The following is a 19,805-nucleotide window of genomic DNA, read 5'->3' on the forward strand; positions in this document are numbered from 1 at the left end:
CATGTGACTCTGACACATCCACTCTGCAGCATATGGTTCATATTTGTATCCAGTCTGTATATCCCCAGCCTATAATATGTGCAGCTAAAGCCAGCTGGGCCTCTGCAAGCTGTACCTCCTATTACTGCATGTGACTTTGACTCACCCACTCTGCAGCATATGGTTCTTGTTTGTATCCAGTCTGTATATCTCCAGGCTACAATATGTGCAGCTAAAGCCAGCTGGGCCTCTGCAAGCTGTCCCTGCTATTACTGCATGTGACTCTGACTCATCCACTCTGCAGCATATGGGTCTTGTTTGTACCCAGTCTGTATATCCACAGCCTATAATATGTGCAGCTAAAGCCAGCTGGGCCTCTGCCAGCTGTCCCTCCTATTACTGCATGTGACTCTGACTCATCCACTCTGCAGCATATGGGTCTTGTTTGTACCCAGTCTGTATATCCCCAGCCTATAATATGTGCAGCTAAAGCCAGCTGGGCCTCTGCAAGCTGTCCCTCCTATTGCTGCATGTGACTCTGACTCACCCACTCTGCAGCATATAGTTCATATTTGTATCCAGTCTGTATATCCCCAGCCTATAATATGTGCAGCTAAAGCCAGCTGGGTCTCTGCAAGCTGTCCCTCCTATTGCTGCATGTGACTCTGACTCATCCACTCTGCAGCATATGGTTCATATTTGTATCCAGTCTGTATTTCCCCAGCCTATAATATGTGCAGCTAAAGCCAGCTGGGCCTCTGCTAGCTGTCCCTCCTATTGCTGCATGTGACTCTGACTCATCCACTCTGCAGCATATGGTTCATATTTGTATCCAGTCTGTATACCCCAGCCTATAATATGTGCAGCTAAAGCCAGCTGGGCCTCTGCAAGCTGTCCCTCCTATTGCTGCATGTGACTCTGACACATCCACTCTGCAGCATATGGTTCATATTTGTATCCAGTCTGTATATCCCCAGCCTATAATATGTGCAGCTAAAGCCAGCTGGGCCTCTGCAAGCTGTACCTCCTATTACTGCATGTGACTTTGACTCACCCACTCTGCAGCATATGGTTCTTGTTTGTATCCAGTCTGTATATCTCCAGGCTACAATATGTGCAGCTAAAGCCAGCTGGGCCTCTGCAAGCTGTCCCTGCTATTATTGCATGTGACTCTGACTCATCCACTCTGCAGCATATGGGTCTTGTTTGTACCCAGTCTGTATATCCACAGCCTATAATATGTGCAGCTAAAGCCAGCTGGGCCTCTGCAAGCTGTCCCTCCTATTACTGCATGTGACTCTGACTCATCCACTCTGCAGCATATGGGTCTTGTTTGTACCCAGTCTGTATATCCCCAGCCTATAATATGTGCAGCTAAAGCCAGCTGGGCCTCTGCAAGCTGTCCCTCCTATTGCTGCATGTGACTCTGACTCACCCACTCTGCAGCATATGGTTCATATTTGTATCCAGTCTGTATATCCCCAGCCTATAATATGTGCAGCTAAAGCCAGCTGGGTCTCTGCAAGCTGTCCCTCCTATTGCTGCATGTGACTCTGACTCATCCACTCTGCAGCATATGGTTCATATTTGTATCCAGTCTGTATATCCCCAGCCTATAATATGTGCAGCTAAAGCCAGCTGGGCCTCTGCAAGCTGTCCCTCCTATTGCTGCATGTGACTCTGACTCATCCACTCTGCAGCATATGGGTCTTGTTTGTACCCAGTCTGTATATCCCCAGCCTATAATATGTGCAGCTAAAGCCAGCCTGGGCCTCTGCAAGCTGTCCCTCCTATTACTGCATGTGACTCTGACTCATCCACTCTGCAGCATATGGTTCTTGTTTGTATCCAGTCTGTATATCCCCAGCCTATAATATGTGCAGCTAAAGCCAGCTGGGCCTCTGCAAGCTGTCCCTCCTATTGCTACATGTGACTCTGACTCATCCACTCTGCAGCATATGGGTCTTGTTTGTACCCAGTCTGTATATCCCAGCCTCATAATATGTGCAGCTAAAGCCAGCTGGGCCTCTGCAAGCTGTTCCTCCTATTACTGCATGTGACTCTGACTCACCCACTCTGCAGCATATGATTCTTGTTTGTACCCAGTCTGTATATCCCCAGCCTATAATATGTGCAGCTAAAGCAGCTGGGCCTCTGCAAGCTGTCCCTCCTATTACTGCATGTGACTCTGACTCATCCACTCTGCAGCATATGGTTCTTGTTTGTATCCAGTCTGTATATCCCCAGCCTATAATATGTGCAGCTAAAGCCAGCTGGGCCTCTGCAAGCTGTCCCTCCTATTGCTACATGTGACTCTGACTCATCCACTCTGCAGCATATGGGTCTTGTTTGTACCCAGTCTGTATATCCCCAGCCCATAATATGTGCAGCTAAAGCCAGCTGGGCCTCTGCAAGCTGTTCCTCCTATTACTGCATGTGACTCTGACTCACCCACTCTGCATTATATGGTTCTTGTTTGTACCCAGTCTGTATATCCCCAGCCTATAATATGTGCAGCTAAAGCCAGCTGGGCCTCTGCAAGCCGTCCCTCCTATTACTGCATGTGACTCTGACTCATCCACTCTGCAGAATATGGTTCTTGTTTGTATCCAGTCTGTATATCCCCAGCCTATAATATGTGCAGCTAAAGCCAGCTGGGCCTCTGCAAGCTGTCCCTCCTATTGCTACATGTGACTCTGACTCACCCACTCTGCAGCATATGGTTCTTGTTTGTATCCAGTCTGTATATCCCCAGCCTATAATATGTGCAGCTAAAGCCAGCTGGGCCTCTGCAAGCCGTCCCTCCTATTACTGCATGTGACTCTGACTCATCCACTCTGCAGAATATGGTTCTTGTTTGTATCCAGTCTGTATATCCCCAGCCTATAATATGTGCAGCTAAAGCCAGCTGGGCCTCTGCAAGCTGTACCTCCTATTACTGCATGTGACTTTGACTCACCCACTCTGCAGCATATGGTTCTTGTTTGTATCCAGTCTGTATATCTCCAGGCTACAATATGTGCAGCTAAAGCCAGCTGGGCCTCTGCAAGCTGTCCCTGCTATTACTGCATGTGACTCTGACTCATCCACTCTGCAGCATATGGTTCTTGTTTGTACCCAGTCTGTATATCCCCAGCCTATAATATGTGCAGATAAAGCCAGCTGGGCCTCTGCAAGCTGTCCCTCCTATTGCTGCATGTGACTCTGACTCATCCACTCTGCAGCATATGGTTCTTGTTTGTATCCAGTCTGTATATCTCCAGCCTATAATATGTGCAGCTAAAGCCAGCTGGGCCTCTGCAAGCTGTCCCTCCTATTGCTGCATGTGACTCTGACTCATCCACTCTGCAGCATATGGGTCTTGTTTGTACCCAGTCTGTATATCCACAGCCTATAATATGTGCAGCTAAAGCCAGCTGGGCCTCTGCAAGCTGTCCCTCCTATTACTGCATGTGACTCTGACTCATCCACTCTGCAGCATATGGGTCTTGTTTGTACCCAGTCTGTATATCCCCAGCCTATAATATGTGCAGCTAAAGCCAGCTGGGCCTCTGCAAGCTGTCCCTCCTATTGCTGCATGTGACTCTGACTCACCCACTCTGCAGCATATGGTTCATATTTGTATCCAGTCTGTATATCCCCAGCCCATAATATGTGCAGCTAAAGCCAGCTGGGTCTCTGCAAGCTGTCCCTCCTATTGCTGCATGTGACTCTGACTCATCCACTCTGCAGCATATGGTTCATATTTGTATCCAGTCTGTATATCCCCAGCCTATAATATGTGCAGCTAAAGCCAGCTGGGCCTCTGCAAGCTGTCCCTCCTATTGCTGCATGTGACTCTGACTCATCCACTCTGCAGCATATGGGTCTTGTTTGTACCCAGTCTGTATATCCCCAGCCTATAATATGTGCAGCTAAAGCCAGCTGGGCCTCTGCAAGCTGTCCCTCCTATTACTGCATGTGACTCTGACTCATCCACTCTGCAGCATATGGGTCTTGTTTGTACCCAGTCTGTATATCCCCAGCCTATAATATGTGCAGCTAAAGCCAGCTGGGCCTCTGCAAGCTGTCCCTCCTATTGCTGCATGTGACTCTGACTCATCCACTCTGCAGCATATGGTTCTTGTTTGTATCCAGTCTGTATATCTCCAGCCTATAATATGTGCAGCTAAAGCCAGCTGGGCCTCTGCAAGCTGTCCCTCCTATTGCTGCATGTGACTCTGACTCATCCACTCTGCAGCATATGGTTCTTGTTTGTATCCAGTCTGTATATCTCCAGCCTATAATATGTGCAGCTAAAGCCAGCTGGGCCTCTGCTAGCTGTCCCTCCTATTGCTGCATGTGACTCTGACTCATCCACTCTGCAGCATATGGTTCATATTTGTATCCAGTCTGTATTTCCCCAGCCTATAATATGTGCAGCTAAAGCCAGCTGGGCCTCTGCTAGCTGTCCCTCCTATTGCTGCATGTGACTCTGACTCATCCACTCTGCAGCATATGGTTCATATTTGTATCCAGTCTGTATATCCTCAGCCTATAATATGTGCAGCTAAAGCCAGCTGGGCCTCTGCAAGCTGTCCCTCCTATTGCTGCATGTGACTCTGACACATCCACTCTGCAGCATATGGTTCATATTTGTATCCAGTCTGTATATCCCCAGCCTATAATATGTGCAGCTAAAGCCAGCTGGGCCTCTGCAAGCTGTCCCTCCTATTACTGCATGTGACTCTGACTCATCCACTCTGCAGTATATGGTTCTTGTTTGTATCCAGTCTGTATATCCCCAGCCTATAATATGTGCAGCTAAAGCCAGCTGGGCCTCTGCAAGCTGTACCTCCTATTACTGCATGTGACTTTGACTCACCCACTCTGCAGCATATGGTTCTTGTTTGTATCCAGTCTGTATATCTCCAGGCTACAATATGTGCAGCTAAAGCCAGCTGGGCCTCTGCAAGCTGTCCCTGCTATTACTGCATGTGACTCTGACTCATCCACTCTGCAGCATATGGTTCTTGTTTGTACCCAGTCTGTATATCCCCAGCCTATAATATGTGCAGATAAAGCCAGCTGGGCCTCTGCAAGCTGTCCCTCCTATTGCTGCATGTGACTCTGACTCATCCACTCTGCAGCATATGGTTCTTGTTTGTATCCAGTCTGTATATCTCCAGCCTATAATATGTGCAGCTAAAGCCAGCTGGGCCTCTGCAAGCTGTCCCTCCTATTGCTGCATGTGACTCTGACTCATCCACTCTGCAGCATATGGTTCTTGTTTGTATCCAGTCTGTATATCTCCAGCCTATAATATGTGCAGCTAAAGCCAGCTGGGCCTCTGCAAGCTGTCCCTCCTATTGCTGCATGTGACTCTGACTCATCCACTCTGCAGCATATGGTTCATATTTGTATCCAGTCTGTATTTCCCCAGCCTATAATATGTGCAGCTAAAGCCAGCTGGGCCTCTGCTAGCTGTCCCTCCTATTGCTGCATGTGACTCTGACTCATCCACTCTGCAGCATATGGTTCATATTTGTATCCAGTCTGTATATCCCCAGCCTATAATATGTGCAGCTAAAGCCAGCTGGGCCTCTGCAAGCTGTCCCTCCTATTGCTGCATGTGACTCTGACACATCCACTCTGCAGCATATGGGTCTTGTTTGTACCCAGTCTGTATATCCCCAGCCTATAATATGTGCAGCTAAAGCCAGCTGGGCCTCTGCAAGCTGTCCCTCCTATTACTGCATGTGACTCTGACTCATCCACTCTGCAGCATATGGGTCTTGTTTGTACCCAGTCTGTATATCCCCAGCCTATAATATGTGCAGCTAAAGCCAGCTGGGCCTCTGCAAGCTGTCCCTCCTATTGCTGCATGTGACTCTGACTCACCCACTCTGCAGTATATGGTTCTTGTTTGTACCCAGTCTGTATATCCCCAGCCTATAATATGTGCAGCTAAAGCCAGTTGGGCCTCTGCAAGCTGCTCCTCCTATTGCTGCATGTGACTCTGATTCACCCACTCTGCAGTATATGGTTCTTGTTTGTATCCGGTCTGTATATCTCCAGCCTACAATATGTGCAGCTAAAGCCAGCTGGGCCTCTGCAAGCTGTCCCTCCTATTACTGCATGTGACTCTGACTCAGCCACTCTGCAGTATATGGTTCTTGTTTGTATCCAGTCCGTATATCCCCAGCCTATAATATGTGCAGCTAAAGCCAGCTGGCCCTCTGCAAGCTGTACCTCCTATTACTGCATGTGACTTTGACTCACCCACTCTGCAGCATATGGTTCTTGTTTGTATCCAGTCTGTATATCTCCAGGCTACAAAATGTGCAGCTAAAGCCAGCTGGGCCTCTGCAAGCTGTCCCTGCTATTACTGCATGTGACTCTGACTCATCCACTCTGCAGTATATGGTTCTTGTTTGTATCCAGTCTGTATATCCCCAGCCTATAATATGTGCAGCTAAAGCCAGCTGGGCCTCTGCAAGCTGTACCTCCTATTACTGCATGTGACTCTGACTCATCTACTCTGCAGTATATGGTTCTTGTTTGTATCCAGTCTGTATATGTCCAGCCTATACTATGTGCAGCAAAAGCCAGCTGGGCCTCTGCAAGCTGTCCCTCCTATTACTGCATGTGACTCTGACTCATCCACTCTGCAGTATATGGTTCTTGTTTGTATCCAGTCTGTATATCTCCAGCCTATAATATGTGCAGATAAAGCCAGCTGGGCCTCTGCAAGCTGTCCCTCCTATTACTGCATGTGACTCTGACTCACCCACTCTGCAGCATATGGTTCTTGTTTGTACCCAGTCTGTATATCCCCAGCCTATAATATGTGCAGCTAAAGCCAGCTGGGCCTCTGCAAGCTGTCCCTCCTATTACTGCATGTGACTCTGACTCCTCCACTCTGCAGCATATGGTTCTTGTTTGTATCCAGTCTGTATATCCCCAGCCTATAATATGTGCAGCTAAAGCCAGCTGGGCCTCTGCAAGCTGTCCCTCCTATTACTGCATGTGACTGACTCATCCACTCTGCAGCATATGGGTCTTGTTTGTATCCAGTCTGTATATCCCCAGCCCATAGTATGTGCAGCTAAAGCCAGCTGGGCCTCTGCAAGCTGTCCCTCCTATTGCTACATGTGACTCTGACTCATCCACTCTGCAGCATATGGGTCTTGTTTGTACCCAGTCTGTATATCCCCAGCCCATAATATGTGCAGCTAAAGCCAGCTGGGCCTCTGCAAGCTGTTCCTCCTATTACTGCATGTGACTCTGACTCACCCACTCTGCAGCATATGATTCTTGTTTGTACCCAGTCTGTATATCCCCAGCCTATAATATGTGCAGCTAAAGCCAGCTGGGCCTCTGCAAGCTGTCCCTCCTATTACTGCATGTGACTCTGACTCATCCACTCTGCAGCATATGGTTCTTGTTTGTATCCAGTCTGTATATCCCCAGCCTATAATATGTGCAGCTAAAGCCAGCTGGGCCTCTGCAAGCTGTCCCTCCTATTGCTACATGTGACTCTGACTCATCCACTCTGCAGCATATGGGTCTTGTTTGTACCCAGTCTGTATATCCCCAGCCCATAATATGTGCAGCTAAAGCCAGCTGGGCCTCTGCAAGCTGTTCCTCCTATTACTGCATGTGACTCTGACTCACCCACTCTGCAGCATATGATTCTTGTTTGTACCCAGTCTGTATATCCCCAGCCTATAATATGTGCAGCTAAAGCCAGCTGGGCCTCTGCAAGCTGTCCCTCCTATTACTGCATGTGACTCTGACTCATCCACTCTGCAGCATATGGTTCTTGTTTGTATCCAGTCTGTATATCCCCAGCCTATAATATGTGCAGCTAAAGCCAGCTGGGCCTCTGCAAGCTGTCCCTCCTATTGCTACATGTGACTCTGACTCATCCACTCTGCAGCATATGGGTCTTGTTTGTACCCAGTCTGTATATCCCCAGCCCATAATATGTGCAGCTAAAGCCAGCTGGGCCTCTGCAAGCTGTTCCTCCTATTACTGCATGTGACTCTGACTCACCCACTCTGCATTATATGGTTCTTGTTTGTACCCAGTCTGTATATCCCCAGCCTATAATATGTGCAGCTAAAGCCAGCTGGGCCTCTGCAAGCCGTCCCTCCTATTACTGCATGTGACTCTGACTCATCCACTCTGCAGAATATGGTTCTTGTTTGTATCCAGTCTGTATATCCCCAGCCTATAATATGTGCAGCTAAAGCCAGCTGGGCCTCTGCAAGCTGTCCCTCCTATTGCTACATGTGACTCTGACTCACCCACTCTGCAGCATATGGTTCTTGTTTGTATCCAGTCTGTATATCCCCAGCCTATAATATGTGCAGCTAAAGCCAGCTGGGCCTCTGCAAGCCGTCCCTCCTATTACTGCATGTGACTCTGACTCATCCACTCTGCAGAATATGGTTCTTGTTTGTATCCAGTCTGTATATCCCCAGCCTATAATATGTGCAGCTAAAGCCAGCTGGGCCTCTGCAAGCTGTCCCTCCAATTACTGCATGTGACTCTGACTCATCCACTCTGCAGTATATGGTTCTTGTTTGTACCCAGTCTGTATATCCCCAGCCTATAATATGTGCAGCTAAAGCCAGCTGGGCCTCTGCAAGCTGTTCCTCCTATTACTGCATGTGACTCTGACTCATCCACTCTGCAGCATATGGTTCTTGTTTGTACCCAGTCTGTATATCCCCAGCCTATAATATGTGCAGCTAAAGCCAGCTGGGCCTCTGCAAGCTGTCCCTCCTATTGCTACATGTGACTCTGACTCACCCACTCTGCAGCATATGGGTCTTGTCTGTATCCAACTTTGCAGGCCTTCAGGTTTCTGTTACCACCAGTTCCCGTCCGGTTCATGTATCACTCCTGGCTTCTCTGCATTGCCTGCACTATAGAAAGGAAGAGAAGTGAAGCGCTTAACCTGAATCAGTCGATGAGTCGATTAATACATTTCTTATAAGCATCAAAAATGATATACACATATATATGAATAAAGCAATTGCATATAATCACAAATACAATGTGAAGATTTCACTGGATTGATCATATAAATATTGCACTGAGGGCCTGATTGAGCAAGGAACGCAGATGCGAATTTGCACGCAGTCGCACGATGTTTGCGCTCTGCGCATGCTTATGCAGCGTGCAAACTGGTCACTGTAATCGGGAAAGCGATCGCAGGGAGCATGCAGACCCATGGCTCGATGATTGACAGGAAGTATCGTTTGTGGGTGGTAACGGTGGGGGTCTGCCAAATGCAGGCGTGCCAGTGCGTTTGAACGCCATTGCAGGGGCGTGCATAAATTAACTATTGCAACAGCATACGCAGCCTGAAGTCTCATAGCGTGCCGGAAGATTAGCAATGTGTGTGTAAGGCCTGACCTGCCGTAATGCTGCATGAGGCTCCGATGTTTCTCGATGTTACCGATGTTTTTGCAGACTTGCAAGGTATTACGGATGTGAGAGAGGGGAAGTGGGCGTCCTTATATTGTGGTGCATTGTGATTGGATTTATTAGCATATTTTTGCAGCTGAACTGCGTGAGCGGATGCGTGCGTGATAGCATCAGGGATCTGTGCTGGATCAGGCCCTGAATCCCATAGATTTCAATTAAACGTTTCCTCCACTACTAGACTCCACGTGAGTTTCCCAGTAGCACTAATCTATACTCAATATAAGTAGTAAACTACTAAAACCTGGCGCTGTTTGTGATATACAAAATTACTTTTGAAATCTGTACCTGCTGCAGATAATAATAGGGTCTAGTAAACCCAAAGATCATTGATCTCAAAAACAATTATAGATAAACAAAAATGATTGCGCTGGTACAAAAATACATATGGTGAAAGGTTGTGCTCTGTATTATAGACGAGGAGGCTTGTTTAATATATCCAATATGGTTTATTGCATACACATAAAAAAACAAGAGATATGGTAAGAACTTACCTTTGTTATCTCTGTTTCTACGAAGTCCATAGGGTCCACAGGGTTGACCTTGGGGTATAGCTGGATCTGGATCCACGGGCACCACGCAGTTAAAGCTTTGCTGCTCCCAGGATGCACTTGGGTCCGTCCTCCTCTATACCCCGCCCCGGCCACAGGCACCTCAGTTGGTAAGCAGCTAAGGCCGGAGGAGGAGACTAAACAGAGAGAAGGAAGACTGGAACACACAAGAAACCATACTCACAGAAATGGGAGACGGAAAACCGGTGACCAGCCACACAGCCCATTTGAAGCCAGGTGCGTCAGGGCGGGCGCCCTGTGGACCCTATGGACTTCGTAGAAACAGAGATAACAAAGGTAAGTTCTTACCATATCTCTTGTTTTCTACTTCAGGGTCCATAGGGGGTCCACAGGGTTGACCTTGGGGATGTCCCAAAGCAGTTCAACTAAGGGCGGGGACGCTCCTGTGCTGAAAGGAGTACCCGGCGCCCAAAGGATGCATCCTGAGAGGCGAAGGTGTCAAACGCATAAAACCTCAAAAACGTCTGAATTGAAGACCAAGTAGCCGCCTTACACAGCTGAACAGCGGAGGCGCCACGTCTAGCAGCCCAAGAGGGACCCACAGAACGAGTGGAATGAGCCTTAACAGAGGCTGGCACAGGTAAACCCTCCTGCGCATAAGCCTCACAAATAACTGAACGAAGCCAACGGGCTAACGTTTGCTTGTTAGCAGGCCAACCCCTCTTGTGAAAACCGAAGAGGACAAACAAAGAATCCGACTTCCTAACCGAAGCAGTCCGGTCCACATAGATTCTAAGTGCCCGGACCACATCCAAGGAAGCCTCACCAGCAGAAAGATCAGGTGACTGAAAAGCTGGCACAACAAGTTCCTGATTAATGTGGAACTTTGAAACCACTTTGGGCAAAAACTCAGGACGCGTGCGGAGCACTGCCCTGTCCTGGTGAAAAATCAGAAAAGGAGGGCGACAGGAAAGCGCCCCCAATTCTGAAACCCTCCTGGCCGAAGCAATTGCCAGGAGAAAAATGGTCTTAAACGTCAGCCACTTGAGCTCCACCGACTCAAGCGGCTCAAAAGGAGGACCCTGCAAGACCCTCAGTACCACCGTCAAGTCCCACGGAGCCACCGGAGGCACGAAGGGAGGCTGGATCCTGAGAACACCTTGGAAAAAGGTGTAAACATCTGGCAGTGTAGCAATCCGTCGCTAAAACCACACGGACAAAGCAGACACATGAACCTTCAGAGAGGCCAGGCGTAAGCCGAGGTCCAAACCCGATTGAAGAAATTCCAAGATTCTGGAAACCCGGAACACCTGCGGATCATAGTTTCTGGATTCACACCACTGAAAATAAGTGCGCCACACCCTGTGGTAAATCCGCGCGGAGGCAGGCTTGCGTGCCCTAAGCATGGTACCAATCACTGAACTGGAGAAACCCCTAGACCTCAAGACGGCTGTCTCAAGAGCCACGCCGTCAAAGACAGCCGACCCAGATCCGGGTAAAGGCAGGGCCCCTGAGACAACAGGTCCCGACGCTGAGGAAGAAGGTATGGAGCGTCGATGGAGAGGCACCTCAGATCGGAGTACCAAGGACGTCTGGGCCACGCCGGAGCCACCAGCACGAGCGTGCCGCCGTCCTGCTTGAATTTCCGCAGAACCCGAGGAAGTAAGGATATCGGAGGAAACAGATACGCCAGGTGAAACGTCCATTTCACCGACAGAGCGTCTACCAGACAGGCGCCTGCGTCTCTTGTCCTTGACCCGTAAACAGGCAACTTGTGATTGTGACGGGAGGCCATCAAGTCCAGCTCCGGCAGCCCCCACCTGTCCACGAGTAGCTGAAACACCTCTGGGTGAAGCGACCATTCCCCGGGATGCACATCGTGACGGCTGAGGAAGTCCGCCTCCCAATTGAGGACTCCGGGAATGAAGACTGCCGAGATCGCTGGAACGTGACACTCCGCCCAAGCAAGAATGCGAGACACCTCCGACATTGCTGCCCGACTGCGAGTTCCCCCTTGGTGGTTGATGTACGCCACCGTGGTGGCGTTGTCGGACTGCACCTGAACCGCCCTTCCGTGAAGAGCGGGGCCGGACGACTGCAGGGCCCTGTACACAGCCCGCAGTTCCAGGATGTTGATGGGGAGAAGTGCTTCTTCCGCGGACCAACGACCCTGAAGCGATAATGAGCCGGTCACTGCCCCCCAACCCCGAAGACTGGCATCCGTCGTGAGCAGGACCCAGTCCGGGATCCAAAAGGGGCGCCCCTCGACCAGATGCACCGTCTGAAGCCACCAAGCCAAAGACTGCCGAACCTCCGCGGACAACACCAGCATCTGAGAGCGGATCCGGTGAGGTAACCCGTTCCATTCCGATAGAATCAGCCCCTGCAGGGGCCGGGAATGGAACTGGGCAAATTCCACCATGTCGAATGTCGACACCATGGACCCCAGAACTCTCATAGCTGAATGGACCGACAGGCGGCAACTGCTCAGGCAACTGTGTATCCGCAGCTGCAGGGAGGAGACCTTCTCTGGAGTCAGGAAAATCCGCTGCTGACGAGAATCCAGCAGGGCTCCCAAATGAACCATCCGCTGTGATGGAATCAGGGAGGACTTCTTCCAGTTTATCAACCACCCATGTGCTTGAAGACAAGCAATGGTCAGGTGGAGATGTCGAAGAAGCACCTCCGGGGAGCTCGCCAGCAGCAGAAGATCGTCCAGGTACGGCAACAGACGTAGACCCTGACCCCGAAGGTGGGCAGCCATAACCGCCATCACCTTGGTGAACACCCTCGGAGCCGTGGAAAGGCCAAAAGGCAACGCCCGAAATTGGTGGTGATGGTTCAGGATAGCAAACCTCAGATACCGCTGATGTGCCGGTGCTATGGGCACATGGATAGGCGTCCTGGATATCGAGGGAGACCATATAATCCCCGGGTTCCATCGCCAGAATGATGGAACGTAACGTTTCCATCCTGAACCTGGGAACTCTGAGGTATCTGTTCAGAGACTTCAAATTTAGGATAGGGCGATGAGAACCATTGGGTTTCTGTACCAGAAACAGAGTAGAATAGTACCCCGTCCTGCGCTGAGACTGCGGAACGGGAACAATGACCCCTGCTTGTAGCAAGGATTCTATAGCTACCTGAATCTGACCAGCTTTGGTCTTGTCCAGAGAAGGACTCGTACAGAAAAACTGGTGGGGCGGCCTGAACCGAAAAGACAGGGCGTACCCCTGAGAGACTACTTCTCGAACCCAGGCATCCGTGGTGGTATTGTGCCAACACTGGGCGAATTGGAGAAGTCGGCCTCCCACTCTGGGGTCCCCCAGAGATAGGCCCGTCCCATCAGGCAGCAGGCTTATCCTCCTGCTTGGAAGAAGGGCGCTGAGCAATCCATGCCTGCTTCTTGGGCTTGGGTGCGGCCTTGGTCGCCGAATGTCTCGGGAAGGACTGGCCCTTGGCCTTACCCTGAACCCGAAAGGACCGAAAGGCAGAGCTCCTCACTTTAGCCGGCGCAGAGGCCGAAGGGAGAAAAGCCGACTTGGACTTAGCCAAAGTATCCACTATTCTGTCCAAATCCGGACCAAATAGTAAATCACCATTAAAAGGCAAGGCCTCCAGACCCTTTTTTGAATCTGCATCAGCCCTCCAGGACCTCAGCCACAGGGAGCGCCGAGCAGATACCGCTGCAGCCGACACCCTAGAAGTGAGCAGGCTGGCATCCAAAGACGCTTCCCCAATATAGGAAGCTGCATCCCGCATCTGTCCCACTAACGCTCTCTGGATATCCGGAGCCTCATCAGGAAAGGTATCCTCCAAGGCATTGGCCCATGCCTCAATGGCTTTAGCCACCCAGGAGATAGCCATGGACGGGCGAGCCACCGCCCCGGAAAGAGAATAAATGGACTTTAAACAAGTCTCCACCTTCCTGTCCGTGGGATGCTTCAAAGAGGAGATAGACGGCAATGGCAACGTCGCGCTTTTGATCAAGCGGGTAACGTGGGAATCCACCGCCGGCGGAGTTTCCCATTTCCTGCAATGAGCTTCAGGAAAAGGATAGTTCGCCGCCAACCTCTTCTGTGGATGGAACCTCTTACTAGGTAACTGCCAGGCCGCCGCCATATGATCCGATAATTGATCAGACAGGGGGAACACAGTTGAGGTCACCTTGGCCTTTTTAAAATTAGGAAACTTCGACCTAGGAGCCGGCGCATCATCCTCAACATGTAGGATAGCCCGCACCGCCCTAACTAAGGCTGGAACATTAATGGAGGACTTAACTTCCACCTCCTGCCCCATGACATCAGAGTCAGAGTCCTCATGGATTTCTCCATCATCTGAGGACACTTCCGAGTCCGACAACTGCGCAGCTAGTGAACTCACAACCGGACGTTTAGACACCCTTGGTGGCACATCACCTTGCAACATGGACTGAAACGCCGAGGATGAAGCCGCCAGACTCTGTACGGAGCTGGATAGAACATCCACCCAAGGCGGAGGAGCCGTCGGAGCAAAACTCTGCAAAGGCACTACAGACTGACGCGTCCCTGGGGAAGACTGCACATACACAGGCAGTCCCGAGTAAGGACCCACAGTCTGGGCCCCGGGGGAAGACCGCAACATTTGTGGAACCCTCGGGGAATGGGGGATGGTGGGCTGCGGTAACGCCCTAGAAGGGACCGCTGATGGGACCGATAACCGGTCCGCAATAGACGCCAGCACCTGTGAAAACATCGCCCAAGGAGGGTCCTGTGATACAGGGGGGTTGGAGGGGTCCGGTACCAGCTGGCACCGCCCGCACAGACCATCCTGAGATAAGTCCTCCCCATCAACTCCAGCAGCACAACGTCTGCAGGAAAATAGCACAGGAGCCACAGAGCGCTCAGTCTCCTCATCAGACATGATACCGTAAATCACAAGAAACAGGTATCACCAGAGGAATTACGGTTTTAACACCCGCGCACTCACCAGTATGCGACACAACAGCCCAGATATGGTACTGTGTAGCACACAACAGTATGTGACTGACCCCACAAATACGTGTTTTATATAAGTGAGGGTCTCAGAAAAATGCCCTTCCCCCACACACCTGCCGGGCCGTAGGAGAAGGAAAGGGATAGTTATAAGCTGACAGTAAGGAGAATAAGTCACAGACAGGCAGCACTAGCAATAGTCACATACAATGCAGAAAAGTTATACTCACTGCACCTTCCGCTACAATCAACCGCCCAGATTCAGTGTCTGGGAGGGCTATAGCGCTGTGTACACTGTCCTTTAGCAGGGGAGAGGTACACAGGGGGACCGGTCCACTTGATACCGCCTGGGAGTCTGCGATGTGCCAGTAAAGATGGCCGCCGGAGACCTCAGAGGAGGAGTGGCCGAGAGATAAGAGCAGCTCAGCGACGCCAGACTGCTTGTTGAAAGGCGCGCTGAGCTGAGGGGAGGAGCCGCTAGACAGGGAATGCTGCCTCCCCTGGCTAGCAATTAACCCCCGGGTTGCCGGTCCCGCTACCAGCCTGATACCCTGGTGGTCTAGCGGACACGCGGGGTATTCCTCAATTGAGGGGGAGCCCGCCGCCGCCGCTAGCGCCTCCGGTCTGTCCCCAGAGACCGGAGGCTCCTGACTGCATTGAAGTATCCGCGGGCCGCCGCATGCGGCGACCCGCGGCTTACCTGATCCCCGTCGCGTCCGGCAGCAGTCAAGGGAGTCCCCAGAGCCCGGCTAGTACAGGCTCTGGGGTCCCGCCGCGATCCCCAGAGCTGTACTGGCGTCGCGGCGCCAGCGGGGAGAAGGAGCGGCAGCGTGGACGTCCTAAAGGACAGTCTGATGCTGCCGCTCTAAAAGTGTAAAAAAAGTAGAAAAAAATAAAAAATTAATCTTTTAAAATAAAGCTTAGGGGCTGCTCCTGCAGCCCCACTGCGACAGGGTGACCCGACTCCGGCCGGGCACCAACTAAAACTGAGGTGCCTGTGGCCGGGGCGGGGTATAGAGGAGGACGGACCCAAGTGCATCCTGGGAGCAGCAAAGCTTTAACTGCGTGGTGCCCGTGGATCCAGATCCAGCTATACCCCAAGGTCAACCCTGTGGACCCCCTATGGACCCTGAAGTAGAAATATACACATTTAGAACAGCAATAAAAATAATAAATAAAAATCTGTTTGAAGGTTTTATCCAACAATACATAAGAACAATGTCATGAATGACTTAAACTGGTCAATAGACCTACGAGCTAATAAACATATCACACATTGCACATATAGCAGCAACAATCTCAAGTAAATGGATAGCGACATGGATTTAGGGCCTGATTCAGACCCACTTGCGAGCGGCTGTCCGCTCGCAAGTGGGTCGATGGTCTGTACTGAGCATGCGCACGACGGAGGGAGCTCCGTCGTGCGCATGCGCCAGACGAGACGAGCGAAGGACTTTCCTTCGCTCGTTGTGTCTGATCAAAGGGGGCGTGCTGTCGATGTTGATTGACAGCACGCCCCCCTTTGGTGGGCATGCCGGGGGCGTGCCTACCGGACGGGGGCGTTCCCATGGGAACGCCTACCGTCAGAAGCCGGCCCACTGACATCACTAATGATGTCAGTGGGAGTGATTTTGGCTCTGATAGAGCCAAAATCACTCCGGGCCTTGCGGTTGAAAACCTCAACCGCAGGCTCCGGCTCGCAGTTTCAATGGTCGCGATGGTCAGGACCATCGCAGCCATCAAACTGCACGCTCGTATAGGCTGTGGGTGGTGACCCACAGCTATACGAGCGTCCAGGAGGACGCTCCATAGTTATGGAGGACGGCCCTCATTCAGAGCGTACGGCTCTGAATGAGGGCCTTAGATCCTTGTGAAAAATGTGCAAGAAAATAGTCAATCAGCTAGGACACTATCATCAGGATTCTGCAACAATGAATATAGTGTAGCTAAATACGTATCCTGTATCAATAACAACTATTCAAGTTCCGTCAGGTGTATCCAATGTGCTAATGAAAATAAGAGCAACAAGTTCAGACTGATATATGTCACTGGTGTCCCATTGCACATATGATTACCATCCAGTACCGCTGATATGAAATTTGTCCCCTATAAATATGGGGGGGAGATTAGGTTTAGGGGTTAGGCACTAGGGGGAGGGTTAGGTTTAGGGTACAGTATGTTAACCCTTTCGGGACCCAGGCGCCGGGATTCTGACTGCCTGGGACCCATGTGTCGGTATGTCATACCGATTCCTTTCTTGTTCTGTCCTAAACAACCCTATATAATAATACCACATATCAGTGTGTGCTGGGAGCTGTGTCATTCCCCCTCATATATCACTGTACAGTCCCCTCCCCCTATATAATAATAATACCACATATCAGTGTATGCTGGGAGCTGTGTCATTCCCCCTCATATATCACTGTACAGTCCCCTCTCCCCCTATATAATAATAATACCACATATCAGTGTGTGCTGGAAGCTGTGCTATTCCCCCTCATATATCACTGTACAGTCCCCTCCCCTATATAATAATAATACCACATATCAGTGTGTGCTGGGAGCTGTGTTATTCCCCCTCATATATCACTGTACAATCCCCTCCCCTATATAATAATAATACCACATATAAGTGTGTGCTGGGAACTGTGTTATTCCCCCTCATATATCACTGTAAGATCCCCTCTCCCCTATATAATAATACCACATATCAGTGTGTGCTGGGAGCTGTGTTATTCCTCCTCATACATCACTGTACAGTCTCCTCTCCCCTATATAATAATACCACATATCAGTGTGTGCTGGGAGCTGTGTTATTCCCCTTCATACATCACTACGGTCTCCTCTCCCCTATATAATAATACAACATATCAGTGTGTGCTGGGAGCTGTGTTATTCCCCCTCATATATCACTGTAAGATCCCCTCTCCCCTATATAATACTACCACATATCAGTGTGTGCTGGGAGCTGTGTTATTCCCCCTCATATATCACTGTACGGTCCCCTCTCCCCTATATAATGATAATACCACATATCAGTGTGTGCAAGGAGCTGTGTTATTCCCCTTCATATATCACTGTACAGTCCCCTCCCCCCTATATAATAATAATACCACATAGTGTGATTTGGGAGCTGTATTATTCCCCCTCATATCACTGTACAGTCCAATCTCCCCAATATAATAATAACACCACATATCAGTGTGTGCTGGGAGCTGTGTTATTCCCCCTCATATATCACTATACGGTCCCCTCTCCCCTATATAATAATAATACCACATAGTGTATGCTGGTAGCTGTATTATTCCCCCTCATATATCACTGTACAGTCTCCTCTCCCCTATATAATAATAGTACCACATATCAGTGTGTGCTGGGAGCTGTGTTATTCCCCCTCATATATCACTGTACAGACCCCTCTCCGCTATATAATAATAATACTACATATCAGTGTGTGCTGGAAGCTGTGTTATTCCCCCTCATATATCACTGTACAGTCCCCTCCCCCTATATAATAATAATACCACATATCAGTGTATGCTGGGAGCTGTGTCATTTCCCCTCATATACAGTCCCCTCTCCCCCTATATAATAATAATACCACATATCAGTGTGTGCTGGGAGCTGTGTTATTCCCCCTCATATATCACTGTACAATCCCCTCCCCTATATATTATAAATACCACATATAAGTGTGTGCTGGGAGCTGTGTTATTCCTCCTCATACATCACTGTACAGTCCCCTCTCCCTATATAATAATAATACCACATATCAGTGTGTGCTGTGAGCTGTTATTCCCCCTCATATGTCACTGTACAGTCCCCTCTCTCCTATATAATAATACCACATATCAGTGTGTGCTGTGAGCTGTTATTCCCCCTCATATATCACTGTACGGTCCCCTCCCCCCTATATAATAATAATACCACATATCAGTGTGTGCTGGGAGCTGTGTTATTCCCCCTCATATATCACTGTACAGTCCCCTCTCCCCTATATAATAATAATAATACACATATCATTGTGTGCTGGGAGCTGTGTTATTCCCCCTCATATATCACTGTACGGTCCCCTCTCTCCCCTATATAATAATAATAATACCACATATCAGTGTGTGCTGGGAGCTGTTTTATTCCCCCTCATATATCACTGTACGGTCCCCTCCCCCCTATATAATAATAACATAATATATACAGGACACGTTTTACCTGGCTCCGGCTGTCAGGAATGTCTATGACAATATGGCAGCTAAAGCCCCTGTGGCCCCGCCCCCTCGGCTCTGTGACTGGGAGACTATAAGAATATGGCCGCCGGTCACCTTACATGAGGGCACCATTATACTATACCACTGTTACTCTAGTGATGAAGCTGAGAGCGGCAGGTGGAGGTGGCTGCTTAGTTACAGGACGTCCTTCCTACCTTGTGCCGTCTGATTGGCTACTCGCTGCTGCCAATCACAGCACTGAGGGGAAGGAGTGGAGGACGGTAGCTATGATAAGAGGGGCGGAGCAGAGAGGAGCCATAGCTACACGGAGATGAGAGGGGCGTGGCTATCTAGAGGGGCGTCTTCTTCTTCTAGAATGGCATCGTACGTTACGTGTGACAGTGTCAGCAGGAGGAGGCAGAGAGCGGCCATTGTTGTGTCTGGCAGCAGGTAATGGTGTTTATTTGTGTTACATAGGGGGAGTAGACTCCAATGTTATATATGACAGGTGATGCACTGCAGACTGTTGTTATTATAATACAGCTTTGGCGCTGCATTAACATTATACAGGTACGTTAGATTTCAGTGTTACATATATTACTGGTGGAGCAGACTCCAGTGTTACATATAATACAACCAGACCCTCCAACATGACTTTT

The 19,805-nt window shown here is 49.8% G+C and overlaps 1 protein-coding gene across 4 annotated transcripts in view; it reads right to left on the reverse strand.

The window, feature by feature from the left end:
- The window catches only part of LOC148436191 (uncharacterized), a 167,877-nt gene extending 148,653 nt beyond the window's left edge, over nucleotides 1-19,224 (reverse strand). For 3 of the 4 annotated variants that reach the window (XM_088465234.1, XM_088465236.1, XM_088465232.1), the window contains exons 1-2: nucleotides 19,151-19,224; nucleotides 8,779-8,894 (exon numbers count right to left, since the gene is read on the reverse strand). The gene's annotated coding sequence lies outside the window, so the exon portion shown is untranslated. Of the gene's footprint in view, nucleotides 1-8,778; nucleotides 8,895-9,950; nucleotides 10,016-19,150 lie in introns of those variants that run through there. The other variant, XM_088465233.1, reaches the window with a different exon arrangement.
- Between the last annotated feature and the right edge of the window lie 581 nt (nucleotides 19,225-19,805).

The sequence above is a fragment of the Taudactylus pleione genome, unplaced genomic scaffold, assembly GCF_031769625.1.
Source record: "Taudactylus pleione unplaced genomic scaffold, aTauple2 ptg001919l, whole genome shotgun sequence".
In the NCBI taxonomy this organism is placed as follows: Eukaryota; Metazoa; Chordata; class Amphibia; order Anura; family Myobatrachidae; genus Taudactylus; species Taudactylus pleione.